This window comes from Zea mays, chromosome 6, assembly GCF_902167145.1.
Source record: "Zea mays cultivar B73 chromosome 6, Zm-B73-REFERENCE-NAM-5.0, whole genome shotgun sequence".
Taxonomy (NCBI): domain Eukaryota; kingdom Viridiplantae; phylum Streptophyta; class Magnoliopsida; order Poales; family Poaceae; genus Zea; species Zea mays.
In genome coordinates, this window is record NC_050101.1 from 119,437,017 (window position 1) to 119,456,123 (window position 19,107).

A 19,107-nucleotide genomic window follows, 5' to 3' on the forward strand; every position below is an offset into this window, starting at 1 on the left:
AACCGAATTGATCGGTTTCTCTATATTCTATACACCAATCGGTCTGTTGTTCTGAAAACCAAAGTTTTTTAAAACTGAAATAACCGAGTCGAAGTTTCAGATTTTACCGAATGTCCAGGCCTAGGCATGATCGGTTGTCGTATGTGAATAGGCTCGAGCTACGTCCATCAAGATAGAAATAGGTCGGTCGGTCCATTGGGTCATTGACGCGACCTACAAAAATAAGGCTATTAGAATATATGAATTAGCCACAAATTAAAGAAAGCTAAATATAGTAATAGTGGTAAAACATTTTGATTGTCTAACGTCTCCATGAAATTTCTCCATTAGCACTCCACACAAAGTGGAGGTCAATGATTCGTCTCGGTTTAAGCCTATAGGGGGCACGCTGGTAGTGCCTATCCAGATATTGACGACACCCTAGCCTGGTGCATCCCATTCTTTTCTCCTCCACCATCCCATTGTCAAAGGGGGATCAACATTGATGATTTTAGTAGTGAAAGAGGGTCGATGTCGATGCCATATTGAACATGCAGTATGACCATCACCTGCCCCCAATCGTTGTCTGTCGACCCATTGCCACACAGAGTCGTATAATTATTAGTTTCTTGCCTAATTGCTTATCAGATTGAAAGATTAGTCGTGCCAGAGCATGGCATTCAAGGAAACCCATAATTTTGATGGCATGAAGGGATCAATATATATATCCTTATCTAGTAGGAGACCTTATAACCTTCTTGTAGTCATCTCTCTCCTTGACTATAAAAGAAGGGACGATGCATCCCAAGAGAGCTGATCATCAGATCATAAGCAATAGCCACCAGCACAAGGGACATAAAGTATTATCTCACATTAAGAGTCTGAAGTTGTATAAATCCTTGACTCTTCTATGCATTTACCTTCAGTTCTTGATCTTGTGATCCACCTCATAAAATCGCTAGCGAATATTACTTGACAGTTGGTGTGCCAGGTAGGGGCAGTAAGGGCCATTACGTCTATCAGTGACTCATCGTGTGGTACACCACTGACATCATGGTCTGTCAAGGAGTTGGTTAGGTCATAAGATGTAATGTGCCTTGTTCAACATAGTAGGTACAAGTGGTATTAGCATCATGCTTACTCCCTGGTTGTCAGGCCCAGGTAAGCCAGCGTGTGGTACCATCATGGCACTGTGGCAGCTTGCGTGCTCTATGGCACGCCTAGGTTCAACCACTATGATGATATAGTCGGTGGTCTCCATGAACTATCACATTCGAGGGTCACCCACTAAGCACTCTTGGTCATTGATGATGTAAGATTCAACTTCCCAAGACTTCTATGGAGGCACGGAGAGCCTACTTCTCTCCCTACCATGATCAGGCTTTCGATAAACTTGCATTCGTTCCACAGGTCAGTGTTTAGCACTATCAACACACTATGGGTTGTACCACACTGCGTTTTTGTGGTTGGTGAGGTCAATGATAGCTCAATGGTTCGTGCACAGCACGACAGAACACGAAGATTTATATAGGTTTGGGCCACCGAAATGCGTAATACCCTACGTCATGTGCTTTGTTTTGATGGAATTGATCTGAGTTTTGAGGTTACAAAATAGAGTACTGAAAGGGAATTAGGCTTACACCTAGTTCCTAAATAATTTTGGTGGTTGAATTGCCCAACACAAATAATTGGACTAACTAGTTTACCCAAGTGTATAGATTATACAGGTGTAAAAGGTTCACACTCAGCCAATAAAAAGACCAAGTTTTGGATTCAACAAAGGAGCAAAAGGGCAACCGAAGGCAACCCTGGTCTGGGGCACCGGACTGTCCGGTGTGCCACCGGACAGTGAACAGTACCTGTCCGGTGCACCAGGGGACTCAGACCTAAACTCTTCACTCTCGGGATTTCTCGGAAGCCGGCGCGCTATAATTCACCGGACTGTCCGGTGTGCACCGGACATGTCCGATGCTCCAAGGAAGCGCGGTCTCCGGAACTCGCCAGCCTCGGGTTCGCGTGGCAGCCGCTCCGCTAAAATTCACCGGACTGTCCGGTGTGCACCGGACTGTCCGGTGTACCAGCGGAGCAACGGCTCTTTTCGGCGCCAACGGCTCCCTGCGGTGCATTTAATGCGCGCACAGCGCGCGCAGACGTCAGACATGCCCATACCGGTGCACCGGACATCAAACAGTACATGTCCGGTGTGCACCGGACACCCAGGAGGGCCCAGAAGTCAGAAGCTCCAACGGTCAGAATCCAACGGCAGTGATGACGTGGCAGGGGCACCGGACTGTCCGGTGTGCACCGGACTGTCCGGTGCGCCATCGAGCAGACGCCTCCAGCCAACGGTCAAGTTTGGTGGTTGGGGCTATAAATACCCCAACCACCCCACCATTCATTGCATCCAAGTCTTCCACTTCTCAACCACTTACAAGAGCTAGGCATTCAATTCTAGACACACCCAAAGAGATCAAATCCTCTCCAATCCCACACAAACCCTAAGTGACTAGTGAGAGTGATTTGCCGTGTTCATTTGAGCTCTTGCGCTTGGATCGCTTTCTTTCTTTCTCACTTGCTCTTGTGACCAACACTCAATTGTAATCAAGGCAAGAGGCACCAATTGTGTGGTGGCCCTTGCGGGGAAGTTTTGTTCCCGGCTTTTGATTTAAGAAGAGAAAGCTCACTCGGTCCGAGGGACCGTTTGAGAGAGGGAAGGGTTGAAAGAGACCCGGCCTTTGTGGCCTCCTCAACGGGGAGTAGGTTTGCAAGAACCGAACCTCGGTAAAACAAATCTCCGTGTCTCACTTGATTATTCGCTTGGGATTTGTTTTGCGCCCTCTCTCTCGGACTCGTTTATATTTCTAACGCTAACCCGGCTTGTAGTTGTGTTTATATTTGTAAATTTCAGTTTCGCCCTATTCACCCCCCCTCTAGGCGACTATCAATTGGTATCAGAGCCCGGTGCTTCATTAGAGCCTAACCGCTCGAAGTGATGTCGGGAGATCACGCCAAGAAGGAGATGGAGACCGGCGAAAAGCCCACTACAAGCCAAGGGAGCACTTCATCGGAAGAGTCCCGCACCAAGAGGAAGGAGAAGAAGAAGATCTCCTCCAACAAAGGGAAGCAGAAGAAATCTTCTTCTCATCACAAAGAGAAGAAGGAAAAATCTTCTTCCCACAAGCCGCATCGGAGCGGTGACAAGCACAAGAGGATGAGGAAGGTGGTCTACTACGAGACCGACACTTCATCACCTTCCACCTCCGGCTCCGACGCGGCATCCGTCACTTCTAAGCGCCAAGAGCGCAAGAAGTATAGTAAGATTCCCCTACGCTACCCTCGCATTTCAAAGCATACACCTTTACTTTCCGTCCCATTAGGCAAACCACCAACTTTTGATGGTGAAGATTATGCTAGGTGGAGCGATTTAATGCGATTTCATCTAACCTCGCTCCACAAAGGTATATGGGATGTTGTTGAGTGTGGTGCGCAGGTACCGTCAGTAGGGGATCAAGACTATGATGAGGATGAGGTGGCCCAAATCGAGCACTTCAACTCACAAGCCACAACAATACTCCTCGCCTCACTAAGTAGAGAGGAATATAACAAAGTACAAGGGTTGAAGAACGCCAAGGAGGTTTGGGATGTACTCAAAACCGCGCACGAGGGAGACGAGCTCACCAAGATCACCAAGCGGGAAACGATCGAGGGGGAGCTCGGTCGGTTCCGGCTTCACAAAGGGGAGGAGCCACAACACATGTACAACCGGCTCAAGACTTTGGTGAACCAAGTGCGCAACCTCGGGAGCAAGAAGTGGGACGATCATGAAGTGGTAAATGTTATTTTAAGATCTCTCATTTTTCTTAATCCCACTCAAGTTCAATTAATTCGTGGTAATCCTAGATATACTAAAATGACCCCCGAGGAAGTTATCGGGCATTTTGTAAGTTTTGAGTGCATGATAGAAGGCTCGAGGAAAATCAACGAGCTTGGCGACTCATCTGAAGCCCAACCCGTTGCATTCAAGGCAACGGAGGAGAAGAAGGAGGAGTCTACACCAAGTCGACAACCAATAGACGCCTCCAAGCTTGACAATGAGGAGATGGCGCTCGTCATCAAGAGCTTCCGCCAAATCCTCAAACAAAGGAGGGGGAAAGACTACAAGTCCCGCTCTAAGAAGGTTTGCTACAAATGTGGTAAGCCCGGTCATTTTATTGCTAAATGTCCTATATCTAGTGACAGTGATCGAGGCGACGACAAGAAGGGGAGAAGAAAGGAGAAGAAAAGGTACTACAAGAAGAAGGGCGGCGATGCCCATGTTTGTCGGGAATGGGATTCCGACGAGAGCTCAAGCGACTCCTCCGACGACGAGGACGCCGCCAACATCGCCGTCACCAAGGGACTTCTCTTCCCCAACGTCGGCCACAAGTGCCTCATGGCAAAGGACGGCAAAAAGAAGAAGGTTAAATCCAACTCCTCCACTAAATATGAATCGTCTAGTGATGATAATGCTAGTGATGAGGAGGATAATTTGCGTATTCTCTTTGCCAATCTTAACATGGAGCAAAAAGAAAAACTAAATGAATTGATTAGCGCTATTCATGAAAAGGATGACCTTTTGGACTCCCAAGAGGATTGTCTAATTAAAGAAAACAAGAAACATGTTAAGGTTAAAAAGGCTTATGCTCTAGAAGTAGAAAAATGTGAAAAATTGTCTAGTGAGCTAAGCACATGCCGTGAGATAATTGACAACCTTAGAAATGAAAATGCTAGTTTAAATGCTAAGGTTGATTCTCATGTTTGTAATGTTTCAATTCCCAATCCTAGAGATAATAATGATAATTTGCTTACTAGGATTGAAGAATTAAACATTTCTCTTGCTAGCCTTAGATTAGAGAATGAAAATTTGATTGCTAAGGCTAAAGATTTTGATGTTTGCAAAGTTACAATCGCCGATCTTAGAGATAAAATTGATATTCTTCATGATAAGATTGTTGAACTTAATTCTTGCAAACCCTCTACATCTATTATTGAGCATGTATCTATTTGTACTAGATGTAGAGATATTGATATTAATGCTATTCATGATCATATGGCTTTAATTAAACAACAAAATGATCATATAGCAAAACTAGATGCTAAAATTGCCAAGCACAACTTGGAAAATGAGAAATTTAAATTTGCTCGTAGCATGCTTTATAATGGGAGACGCCCTGGCATTAAGGATGGCATTGGCTTCCAAAGGGGAGACAATGTCAAAATTAATGCCCCTCCTAAGAACTTGTCTAACTTTGTTAAGGGCAAGGCTCCCATGCCTCAGGATAACGAGGGCTACATTTTATACCCTGCCGGCTATCCTGAGAGCAAAATTAGGAGAATTCATTCTAGGAAGTCTCACTCTGGCCCTAATCATGCTTTTATGTATAAGGGTGAGACATCTAGCTCTAGGCAACCAACCCATGCCAAGTTGCCTAGAAAGAAAACTCCTAATGCATCAAATGATCATGCCATTTCATTTAAAACTTTTGATGCTTCTTATGTGCTTACTAACAAATTCGGCAAAGTGGTTGCCAAGTTTGTTGGGGGCAAACACAAGGGTTCCAAGACTTGTGTTTGGGTACCCAAAGTTCTTGTGTCTAATGCCAAAGGACCCAAAACCGTTTGGGTACCTAAAGTCAAGAACTAAAATTGTTTTGTAGGTTTATGCATCCGGGGGCTCAAGTTGGATACTCGACAGCGGGTGCACAAACCACATGACAGGGGAGAAAAGGATGTTCTCCTCATATGAGAAAAACCAAGATCCTCAACGAGCTATCACATTCGGGGATGGAAATCAAGGTTTGGTCAAAGGATTTGGTAAAATTGCTATATCTCCTGACCATTCTATTTCCAATGTTTTTCTTGTTGATTCTTTAGATTACAACTTGCTTTCTGTTTCTCAATTATGTCAAATGGGCTACAACTGTCTATTCACTGATATAGGTGTCACTGTCTTTAGAAGAAGTGATGATTCAATAGCATTTAAGGGAGTGTTAGAGGGTCAGCTATACTTGGTAGATTTTGATAGAGCTGAACTCGACACTTGCTTAATTGCTAAGACTAACATGGGTTGGCTCTGGCACCGCCGACTAGCCCATGTTGGAATGAAGAATCTTCATAAGCTTCTAAAGGGGGAGCACATTTTAGGACTAACCAATGTTCATTTTGAGAAAGACAGGATTTGTAGCGCATGCCAAGCAGGGAAGCAAGTTGGCACCCATCATCCACACAAGAATATCATGACGACCGACAGGCCGCTTGAGCTACTCCACATGGATCTATTCGGCCCGATTGCTTACATAAGCATCGGCGGGAGTAAGTATTGTCTTGTAATAGTGGATGATTATTCTCGCTTCACTTGGGTATTCTTTTTACAGGAAAAATCTCAAACCCAAGAGACCTTAAAGGGATTCTTGAGACGGGCTCAAAATGAGTTCGGCTTAAGAATCAAGAAAATAAAAAGCGACAACGGGACGGAGTTCAAAAACTCTCAAATTGAAGGCTTCCTTGAGGAGGAGGGCATCAAGCATGAGTTCTCCTCTCCCTACACGCCACAACAAAATGGTGTAGTGGAGAGGAAGAATCGAACTCTATTGGACATGGCAAGAACCATGCTTGATGAGTACAAGACACCGGACCGGTTTTGGGCCGAAGCGGTCAACACCGCCTGCTACGCCATCAACCGGTTATATCTTCACCGAATCCTCAAGAAGACATCATATGAACTCCTAACCGGTAAAAAGCCCAACATTTCATACTTTAGAGTTTTTGGTAGCAAATGCTTTATTCTTGTTAAAAGAGGTAGAAAATCTAAATTTGCTCCTAAGACTGTAGAAGGCTTTTTACTTGGTTATGACTCAAACACAAGGGCATATAGGGTCTTTAACAAGTCCACTGGACTAGTTGAAGTCTCATGTGACGTTGTGTTTGATGAAACTAACGGCTCTCAAATAGAGCAAGTTGATCTTGATGAGATAGGTGAAGAACAGGCTCCATGCATAGCGCTAAGGAACATGTCCATTGGGGATGTGTGTCCTAAGGAATCCGAAGAGCCTCCAACTACACAAGATCAACCATCCTCTTCCACGCTAGCATCTCCACCGACTCAAAATGAGGATGAAGCTCAAGTTGATGAAGTAGAAGATCAAGCAAATGAGCCACCTCAAGATGACGGCAATGATCAAGGGGGAGATGCAAATGATCAAGAAAAGGAGGACGAGGAAGAACCAAGGCCGCCACACCCAAGAGTCCACCAAGCAATACAAAGAGATCACCCCGTCGACACCATCCTCGGCGACATTCATAAGGGGGTAACTACTAGATCTCGTGTTGCTCATTTTTGTGAACATTACTCTTTTGTTTCCTCTATTGAGCCACACAGGGTAGAGGAAGCACTTCAAGATTCGGATTGGGTGGTGGCAATGCAAGAGGAGCTCAACAACTTCACTAGGAATGAGGTATGGCATTTAGTTCCACGTCCTAACCAAAATGTTGTAGGAACCAAATGGGTCTTCCGCAACAAACAAGACGAGCATGGTATGGTGACAAGGAACAAAGCTCGACTCGTGGCCAAGGGGTATTCACAAGTCGAAGGTTTGGATTTTGGTGAAACCTATGCACCCGTAGCTAGGCTTGAGTCAATTCGCATATTATTAGCCTATGCTACTTACCATGGCTTTAAGCTTTATCAAATGGACGTGAAAAGTGCCTTCCTCAACGGACCAATCAAGGAAGAAGTCTATGTTGAGCAACCTCCCGGCTTTGAAGACAGTGAGTACCCTAACCATGTCTATAGGCTCTCTAAGGCGCTTTATGGGCTCAAGCAAGCCCCAAGAGCATGGTATGAATGCCTTAGAGATTTTCTTATTGCAAATGGATTCAAAGTCGGTAAAGCCGATCCTACGCTCTTTACTAAAACCCTTGAAAATGACTTGTTTGTATGCCAAATTTATGTTGATGATATTATATTTGGATCTACTAACGAGTCTACTTGTAAAGAGTTTAGTAGAATTATGACACAGAAATTCGAGATGTCTATGATGGGGGAGTTGAAGTATTTCTTAGGATTCCAAGTGAAGCAACTCCAAGAGGGCACCTTCATTAGCCAAACAAAGTACACTCAAGACATTCTAAACAAGTTTGGGATGAAAGATGCCAAACCCATCAAGACACCCATGGGAACTAATGCGCATCTCGACCTCGACACGGGAGGTAAGTCCGTGGATCAAAAGGTATACCAGTCGATGATTGGTTCATTGCTTTATTTATGTGCATCTCGACCGGACATTATGCTTTCCGTTTGCATGTGTGCAAGATTCCAATCCGACCCTAAGGAATCCCACCTTACGGCCGTAAAACGAATCTTGAGATATTTAGCTTATACTCCTAAGTTTGGGCTTTGGTACCCTCGAGGATCCACATTTGATTTGATTGGTTATTCGGATGCCGATTGGGCGGGGTGCAAAATCAATAGGAAGAGCACATCGGGGACTTGCCAGTTCTTGGGAAGATCCTTGGTGTCTTGGGCTTCAAAGAAGCAAAATTCGGTCGCTCTTTCCACCGCCGAAGCCGAGTACATTGCCGCAGGTCATTGTTGCGCGCAATTGCTTTGGATGAGGCAAACCCTGCGGGACTACGGTTACAAATTAACCAAAGTCCCTTTGCTATGTGATAATGAGAGTGCAATCAAAATGGCCGACAATCCCGTCGAGCATAGCCGCACTAAGCACATAGCCATTCGGTATCATTTTCTTAGGGATCACCAACAAAAGGGGGATATCGAGATTTCTTACATTAATACTAAAGATCAATTAGCCGATATCTTTACCAAGCCTCTTGATGAACAATCTTTTACCCGACTTAGGCATGAGCTCAATATTCTTGATTCTAGAAATTTCTTTTGCTAGCTTGCACACATAGCTCATTTGAATACCTTTGATCATATCTCTTTATATACTATGACTAATGTGTTTTCAAGTCTATCTCAAACCAAGTCACAGGTATATTGAAAGAGAATTGGAGTCTTCGGCGAAGACAAAGGCTTCCACTCCGTAACTCATCCTTCGCCATCGCTCCAAGAAAAGGACCTTGTCTTTGGGGGAGAAAGTAAAAGCCCAAAGCAAAAGGACCGGATTTCGTCTTTGGTATAATCTTAACTCATTTACTTATGACCAAAGGGGAAGAAATTACTTTAAGGGCTCTAATGATTCCATTTTTGGCGATTCATGCCAAAAAGGGGGAGAAATGAGCCCAAAGCAAAAGGACCGCACCACCACCAATTTCAAAAACTTAGTGCTTTCCAAAAGTATTTATCAATTGATATCCTATTGTGTTCAAAAGGGGGAGAAAGTAGTATTTCAAAAATGATATATCAAAACCTTCTTGAACACTAAGAGGTGGATCTCCTTTAGGGGGAGTTTTGTTTAGTCAAAGGAAAAGCATTTGAAACAGGGGGAGAAAATTTCAAATCTTGAAAATGCTTTGCAAACTCCTATTCATTTACATTTGACTATTTGCAAAAGATCTTTGAAATGGATTTACAAAAGGATTTGCAAAAACAAAACATGTGGTGCAAATGTGGTCCAAAATGTCAAATAAGAAAGAAACATTCCATGCATATCTTGTAAGTAGTTATATTGGCTCAATTCCAAGCAACCTTTACACTTACATTATGCAAACTAGTTCAATTATGCACATCTCTGTTTGCTTTGGTTTGTGTTGGCATCAATCACCAAAAAGGGGGAGATTGAAAGGGAATTAGGCTTACACCTAGTTCCTAAATAATTTTGGTGGTTGAATTGCCCAACACAAATAATTGGACTAACTAGTTTACCCAAGTGTATAGATTATACAGGTGTAAAAGGTTCACACTCAGCCAATAAAAAGACCAAGTTTTGGATTCAACAAAGGAGCAAAAGGGCAACCGAAGGCAACCCTGGTCTGGGGCACCGGACTGTCCGGTGTGCCACCGGACAGTGAACAGTACCTGTCCGGTGCACCAGGGGACTCAGACCTAAACTCTTCACTCTCGGGATTTCTCGGAAGCCGGCGCGCTATAATTCACCGGACTGTCCGGTGTGCACCGGACATGTCCGGTGCTCCAAGGAAGCGCGGTCTCCGGAACTCGCCAGCCTCGGGTTCGCGTGGCAGCCGCTCCGCTAAAATTCACCGGACTGTCCGGTGTGCACCGGACTGTCCGGTGTACCAGCGGAGCAACGGCTCTTTTCGGCGCCAATGGCTCCCTGCGGTGCATTTAATGCGCGCACAGCGCGCGCAGACGTCAGACATGCCCATACCGGTGCACCGGACATCAAACAGTACATGTCCGGTGTGCACCGGACACCCAGGAGGGCCCAGAAGTCAGAAGCTCCAACGGTCAGAATCCAACGGCAGTGATGACGTGGCAGGGGCACCGGACTGTCCGGTGTGCACCGGACTGTCCGGTGCGCCATCGAGCAGACGCCTCCAGCCAACGGTCAAGTTTGGTGGTTGGGGCTATAAATACCCCAACCACCCCACCATTCATTGCATCCAAGTCTTCCACTTCTCAACCACTTACAAGAGCTAGGCATTCAATTCTAGACACACCCAAAGAGATCAAATCCTCTCCAATCCCACACAAACCCTAAGTGACTAGTGAGAGTGATTTGCCGTGTTCATTTGAGCTCTTGCGCTTGGATCGCTTTCTTTCTTTCTCACTTGCTCTTGTGACCAACACTCAATTGTAATCAAGGCAAGAGGCACCAATTGTGTGGTGGCCCTTGCGGGGAAGTTTTGTTCCCGGCTTTTGATTTAAGAAGAGAAAGCTCACTCGGTCCGAGGGACCGTTTGAGAGAGGGAAGGGTTGAAAGAGACCCGGCCTTTGTGGCCTCCTCAACGGGGAGTAGGTTTGCAAGAACCGAACCTCGGTAAAACAAATCTCCGTGTCTCACTTGATTATTCGCTTGGGATTTGTTTTGCGCCCTCTCTCTCGGACTCGTTTATATTTCTAACGCTAACCCGGCTTGTAGTTGTGTTTATATTTGTAAATTTCAGTTTCGCCCTATTCACCCCCCCTCTAGGCGACTATCAAGTACTCTATCAGACTACGAGAGTGTGGAATTATTTTGTAGGGGGTACCTATCCCGTCTTATATAGACAACGAGATTAGGTTTTACAAGCTGAGACTTATCACTACATCTAAACATACAAAGTTTATGCCAATCTAAGGACGTCGCTACATGCATGGTGATTCTATTCTGACTCATAGGCGACATAAATCTCCAAGTCGACTTCATCGAAAATGGTTGTTACGATGTCTTCACGCTTCAAGAAAACTCCCTGCCATCTTTGGGTATGAGTTAGCCGGCTATCCTATGGACTTAATCCTTCGGCCCACTCAAAGCCTCTAATGGCCCATGAACTCAACCCATGCAGTGAGGCCCTAGGGGATATCTATCTCCCACACCACATGGTGCTTAGGGCATCTAGTATGGGTGGTGTAGGCACCTGCAATGCCACTGAAACTCCCAAGACATTAGTTTGAGCGTCAACAGGGCTTCCATAAATGTGGGATGGGGTGCCCATAAATGGAGGAGAAGGCAGGCATTCAGTCTGGCCCCACCTACCATATGGAACCCTCTCTCCCTCGGTCTATAAAAGGGAGGGGGAGGACTCCCTATAGAGACAGATAACTTGAGTTAATCCCACTCATACAACCCCAATCAATCTTAGGCAGGCAACCTGAGGGACAACAGTCGCCAACTCAGGCAACTAGACGCATTCATACTCTTAGGCTCTAGATAGCCAACTATAATAGGACTTAGCCATTCTCTTGAATCCAATTCACAAAAGGAGAATGTAAGGTGTTATGTATGCAACAGTGGCCCAAACCTTTGAGAAACCCCTAGTTCCCTAGCAGTGTTGGGAGGGTTGTTGTTGCCATCTTCCAACAATCGGGCCATGCCTTTATCGTGAAAGGTATTAGAGTACTCCAAGAACCCCTTGTCAATCCTCTATGGAGGTATCATCCTTTTTTCCTCGACTATCAAACACTGACATCGTCGATCGTGGTAGATCTTATGGCAACTATGGGTTATGCACAAGGAGAAGAGATCTTTTTGGGGACCTCTATTGCCGATGAGGTTGAGAGTCTCAAGCTTGCCTTAGAAACCCTAGCAATTTTGGTGTCCTTCACCTAAGATTCTATAGATTCAATTTGCACTTCGGCTTAGACTCTGCCTAGACACTGACCAAGATTCATGTGAAGCTCCAACTTGAATTACAACACCTAGTCAGGCCTAGACTCCCATTACTCGGGAGATCGGTTCGTGTTCATGGTGTACTCTGAGTATTAGGATGGTCAATCCTCTAACCATGATAATGACAACAATGACCATTCGGTGAGAAGACGACGACACCAAGAAGAGTTGCATTGTTGTGGTCAAGATACTCATGACCAGATCTAGATAGTCGACTTCCAAGGCGAACATGTTTACGCCATGCCAATGCAAAACATCATGATGACGAAGCTCCTGATGGATAGAATCACACCACCACCCCCGCAGGGCAACACATAGGGTCATGATGACCTGCCAAAGATACATAACATGATGGCATATGCGACAGTGTGCTCATATATGCTACCAAGTTATTAGATGATCCAACCTAGGATGAACTGGTGCACACTCACAAAAACTAGAGTCATCGATAGGACAGATCATGCCCTCATCGAGAGGGGACTCGACCACCATCTTAGTACAATAGGACTCAAACTCCTCCTCGTGGAACAGATCATCATGCTGAGTTAGATCGATGCCATCTACCCCAAGCTAAAGACATCAGCAAATGTACAATTCATGACAATGATGGATACGAGGTGAAGCATGACGACTCCTACTATGAGGTCCTTGTATGAGGCCGGCTAGGTCAGGTTCCAAGTTATCTCTCAGCCTCTATTATCAAATCTTTCATAGGTCCACTAAGCTAAGTCAGCTGGCCTAAGAATTTCAAGCCTTCTTTGATCAAGTAATACAATGGTCGCTCTAACCCATTGAATTGTATCGAGGTTTATCAAATCTAGAGGAGATATCTTAGCCATGGAAAATTACTTGCCAATGTGTCTTGGTCCCAACATCAGGAAGTGGCTATTGGGCCTCCTAGCCAACTACATTGATTCATGGGATGATCTGAAGCATATGTTCATTACTAACTTCAACATGACCGTTGAGCTAGGGAATACATAATCAATATGACCTCGAGCAAGTCATATAGAAGGAAGATGAAATCTTGTGCAACTACATCAAGTGTTGGCGCAAAGTCAAGGTCGATGCTTAGAGCATGTCGGAGGAAACAACCATCTACGTCTTCCGCAAGGGCCTTAGGGATAGGGAGCTCTCACACAAGCTTATCCAAAAAGCTCCAACAACTCTATCCACTCTCTTCCAAATGTACACAAGTATTCCATGAGCAAAGAAGTGATGCAAGATATGTCCTTGACCTAGAAGGATAAGTGAAAAGGTAAAACCAAAGACCAATCCAGAAAATGTCAGAAGTGTAGGCTAGAACGTCAAGTCAATATGATCGAGTGAGGAACTCAGCAACGCTTAGGTAATGCTCACCTAGGAAATGAAGGCTTAATAAATTCCAAAATATCATGGATGGGTGATGAATCTACCATCCACAAAGTTGGCATGCTACTTAGGAGTGCCGACACATTAGGGATTTCACGAAAAAACTCTTGAAAGGGTATAATCATGAGGCTTAGAAGTCGGAAAGCAGCAAAACCAATAAGAAGAATGTCTCAGATGACAAAACCACGACCAAATTTCCAGAACTGATACAGGACATCATGTACATCATTGGTGGCCCTAACTCATACGAGTCACAAAGAAAAACAGAAGCTCAAAGCACATGATGTCTCTGCCATGGAGCCAATTATACCATAGTTCCCCGCTAGTTAGAGGTATCGATCACTTCTGATAGATCTGGTCATCCTAACCATATGCCATGTCCAGAGCAATATCCTCTCACCCTAAACCTGACGTTGGGAGGCACACGACTCCACTATGTCCTCATTGACGATGGGAGCAACTTGAACATCCTCTTCACCAAGACTTCCAAAAATATGGGGTTGACAAAGAAATTTTTGAAGCCAAGTCCTTCACCATTCTTTGGGATAATTCTAGGCAAGCACACAAGTCCCATGGGGTAGATAACTCTACCTGTCACATTTGTCACTGAGAAGAACTTTCACATGGAATTCCTACACTTTGAGGTGGCAAACATCGATGTGGCCCACCATGCAATCATAGGGAGGCTAGGGCTCGCAAAGTTCATGGTGATCCCCATTTACACGTACCTGGTCCTCAAAGTGTCATGCTCTAATGGGGTGATCACCATTAGAGGCAACCTAAAGCAGTCCTACATCTGTGATAGAGATGGGTGTATTCTGGCTAAGTCCTAGGTGATGCAGGCGGAGTGTGATGGTTTAAAGGAAGCTCTTCAATTAAGTTACCTAGAGACAGGATAACTAAAGACCTTGAACCTCCATAGAATAAAACCTCACAAGCTACTCTGCAGGCTACACCATTATCAAGCACAACCTCAGTGTCAACCATTCGGTCAGACCAAAGAAACAACGACTTCATAGGATATCACACAAAAAGGTTGTGGCAACGAAGGTAGAGGTCTAATGGCTCCTAGAAGCAAACTTTATTGATCCAATCGATTACTCAACCTGGCTTGCTAATGTTGTCATGGTAAATAAAAAGAATGACAAGTGGAGGATGTGTATGGAATTCACAAGCCTTAATAAGGTCTGCCCCAAGGATAACTTCCTGCTGCTAAGGATTGAAAAAATACTCGACTTGGCTGCAGGTTGCGAAGTAATGTTCCTCCTCGACTGTTTCTCCAGTTATCACCAAATTTACCTAAAGGAAGAGGACAAGGCCAAGACAAGTTTCATAACACCCTTCGAGACATACTGCTTTGTTCATATGCCTAGAGGCCTAAAGAATGCGGGGTCAACTTTTTCAGATTGATGAAGACCATTCTGGAATGTCAGATAGGCCAAAATATCTTTACATATGTTGACGACATAGTCATCGCCGACAAGAAAAAATGAACACCTAGCATACCTCGTAGAAACATTTGCAAACATGCAAGAGGTCAGGCTCTGTTAACCCCAAAAATGCATATTCGGAGTCCAGCAGGGTAAGATACTAGGTTAACTGATATCACACTGGGGCATCAAAGCCAACCCTAATAATATAAAAGCAATAACACAAATGAAGATGAAAGGGAATTAGGCTTACACCTATTTCCTAAATGATTTTGGTGGTTGAATTGCCCAACACAAATAATTGGACTAACTAGTTTGCTCTAGTGTACAAGTTATACAGGTGCCAAAGGTTCACACTTAGCCAATAAAAGGACCAAGTATGAGGTTCAACAAAGGAGCAAAGGGATAACCGAAGTGTTCCCTGGTCTGGCGCACCGGACTGTCCGGTGTGCCACCGGACAGTGTCCGGTGCACCAGGAGATTTCACGCTGAACTCCTCATCTTCGGGAAAATCCAGAGGCGCTCCGCTATAATTCACCGAACTGTCTGGTGTACACCGGACAGTGTCCGGTGACCCAGGGAAGAGCGGCTCTGGAACTCGCCAGCCTCGGGAAATTTGCTCCGCTATAATTCACCAGACTGTCCGGTGTGCACCGGACTGTCCGGTAAACCAGCAGAGCAACAGCTACTTCGTGCCAACGGTCACCTGCAGGCGCATTTAATGCGCGCCAGAAGCGCTCAGAAGTCAGGCACGCGCGAGACGGTGCACCGGACAATCTACAGTACATGTCTGGTGTACACCGGACAGCCAGGCGGGCCCAGAAGTCAGAATCTCCAACGGTCGAATCCCAACGGCCTGGTGACGTGGCTGGCGCACCGGACATGTCTGGTGCACCGGACTGTCCGGTGCACCATACGACAGTCAGCCACCACCAAACGACTAGTTTGGTGGTTGGGGCTATAAATACCCCCAACCACCCCACATTCAAGTCATCCAAGTTTTCCCACTTCAACTACTTACAAGAGCTCTAGCATTCAATTCTAGACACACCCAAGTGATCAAATCATCTACAAACTCCACACAACGCCCTAGTGATTAGTGAGAGAGATTTGCTTGTGTTCTTTCGAGCTCTTGCGCTTGGATTGCTTTCTTCTTTCTTTGATTCTTCATTGCGATCAAACTCACTTGTAATTGAGGCAAGAGACACCAATCTTGTGGTGGTCCTTGTGGGAACTTTGTGTTCCAAGCATTTGAGAAGAGAAAGCTCACTCTGTCCGAGGGATCGTTTGAGAGAGGGAAAGGGTTGAAAGAGACCCGGTCTTTGTGACCACCTCAACGGGGAGTAGGTTTGCGAGAACCGAACCTCGGTAAAACAAATCCACGTGTCACACTCCTTATTCGCTTACGATTTGTTTTGCACCCTCTCTCGCAGACTCAATTATATTTCTAACGCTAACCCGGCTTGTAGTTGTGATTATTTTTGAGAATTTCAGTTTCGCCCTATTCACCCCCCTCTAGGAGACTTTCAATTGGTATCAAAGCCCGGTGCTTCATTAGAGCCTAACCGCTCGAAGTGATGTCGGGAGAACTCGCCAAGAAGGAGATGGAGACCGGCGACAAGCCCGCTACAAGTCACGGGAAGGCTTCATCGGGAGAGTCCCACAACAAGGAGAAGAAGAAGGAGAAGAAGAAGGAGAAGAAGACTTCTTCTCACAAATCGCATCGGAGTGGCGACAAAATAAAGAAGATGAGGAAGGTGGTCTACTACGAGACCGACACTTCATCACCTTCTACCTCCGGCTCCGACACGCCCTCCATAACTTCTAAGTGCCATGAGCGCAAGAAGTTTAGTAAGATCCCCTTACATTATCCTCGTACTTCTAGACATACTCCATTACTTTCCGTTCCATTAGGCAAACCGCCAACCTTTGACGGTGAAGATTATGCTAGGTGGAGTGATTTAATGAAATTTCATCTAACCTCACTCCACAAAAGTATATGGAATGTTGTTGAGTTTGGAGCACAGGTACCATCCGTAGGGGATGAGGATTATGATGAGGACGAGGTGGCCCAAATCGAGCACTTCAACTCCCAAGCTACAACCATACTCCTCGCCTCTCTAAGTAGGGAGGAGTACAACAAGGTGCAAGGACTAAAAAGCGCCAAGGAAGTTTGGGACGTGCTCAAGACGGCGCACGAGGGTGATGAACTCACCAAGATCACCAAGTGGGAAACGATCGAGGGGGAGCTCGGTCGCTTCCGTCTACGCCAAGGGGAGGAGCCACAAGACATGTACAACCGGCTCAAAACCTTGGTGAACCAAGTGCGCAACCTTGGGAGCAAAAAGTGGGATGACCACGAGGTGGTTAAGGTTATTCTAAGATCTCTTATTTTCCTTAACCCTACTCAAGTGCAATTAATTCGTGGCAATCCAAGATACACACTAATGACTCCCGAGGAAGTAATCGGGAATTTTGTGAGCTTTGAATTTATGATCAAGGGCTCACGAAAGATCAACGAGCTTGACGGTCCCTCCACGTCCGAAGCTCAACCGGTTGCATTCAAGGCAACGGAGGAGAAGAAGGAGGAGTCTACACCAAGTAGACAACCAATCGACGCCTCCAAGTTTGACAATGAGGAAATGGCGCTCGTCATCAAGAGCTTCCGCCAAATCCTCAAACAAAGGAGGGGGGAGGACTACAAACCTCGCTCCAAGAAAGTGTGTTACAAATGTGGTAAGCCCGGTCATTTTATTGCAAAATTTCCTATATCTAGTGACAGTGACAGGGGCGACGACAAGAAGGGGAGAAGAAAGGAGAAGAAGAGATACTACAAGAAGAGGGGCGGCGATGCCCATGTTTGTCGGGAGTGGGACTCCGACGAAAGCTCTAGCGACTCCTCCTCCGACGAGGACGCCGCCAACATCGCCGTCACCAAGGGACTTCTCTTCCCCAACGTCGGCCACAAGTGCCTCATGGCAAAGGACGACAAAAAGAAGAAGGTTAAATCTAAATCCTCCACTAGATATGAATCCTCTAGTGATGAAAATGCTAGTGATGAGGAAGATAACTTGCACACTCTTTTTGCCAACCTCAACATGCAACAAAAAGAGAAACTTAATGAATTGATTAGTGCTATTCATGAAAAGGATGATCTTTGGACACCCAAGAGGACTTCCTTATTAAAGAAAATAAGAAGCATGTTAAGGTCAAAAATGCTTACGCTCTAGAAGTAGAAAAATGTGAAAAACTTTCTAGTGAGCTAAGCTCTTGCCATGAAACTATTGACAACCTTAGAAATAAAAATGCTAATTTGTTAGCTAAGGTTGATTCTAATGCTTGTAATGTCTCAATTCCCAATCTTAGAAATGATAATGATGATTTGCTTGCTAAGATTGAAGAATTAAACATGTCTCTTGCTAGCCTTAGGATTGAAAATGAAAAATTGCTTGCTAAGGCTAAAGAGTTAGATGTTTGCAATGCTACAATTTCCGACCTTAGAACTAAAAATGATATATTGCATGCTAAGGTTGTAGAATTAAAATCTTGCAAACCCTCTACATCTACTGTTGAGCACACTTCTATTTGTTCTAGATGTAGAGATATTAATGTTAATGTTATTCATGATCACATGGCTTTAATTAAACAACAAAATGATCATATAGCAAAACTAGATGCTAAGATTGCCGAGCATGACTTAGAAAATGAAAAGTTTAAATTTGCTAGAAGCATGCTCTATAGAGGGAGACGCCCTGGCATTAAGGATGGCATTGACTTCCAACAGGGAGGCAATGTCAAAATTAATGCCCCTCCTAAGAAGTTGTCTAATTTTGTTAAGGGCAAGGCTCCCATGCCTCAGGATAACGAGGGATACATTTTGTACCCTGCCGGTTATCCTGAGAGCAAAATTAGGAAAATTCACTCTAGGAAGTCTCACTCTGGTCCTAATCATGCTTTTATGTATAAGAGTGAGACATCTAGTTCTAGGCAACAATCCCATGCTAAGTTGCCTAAGAAGAAAACTCCTAGTGCATCAAATGACCATGACATCT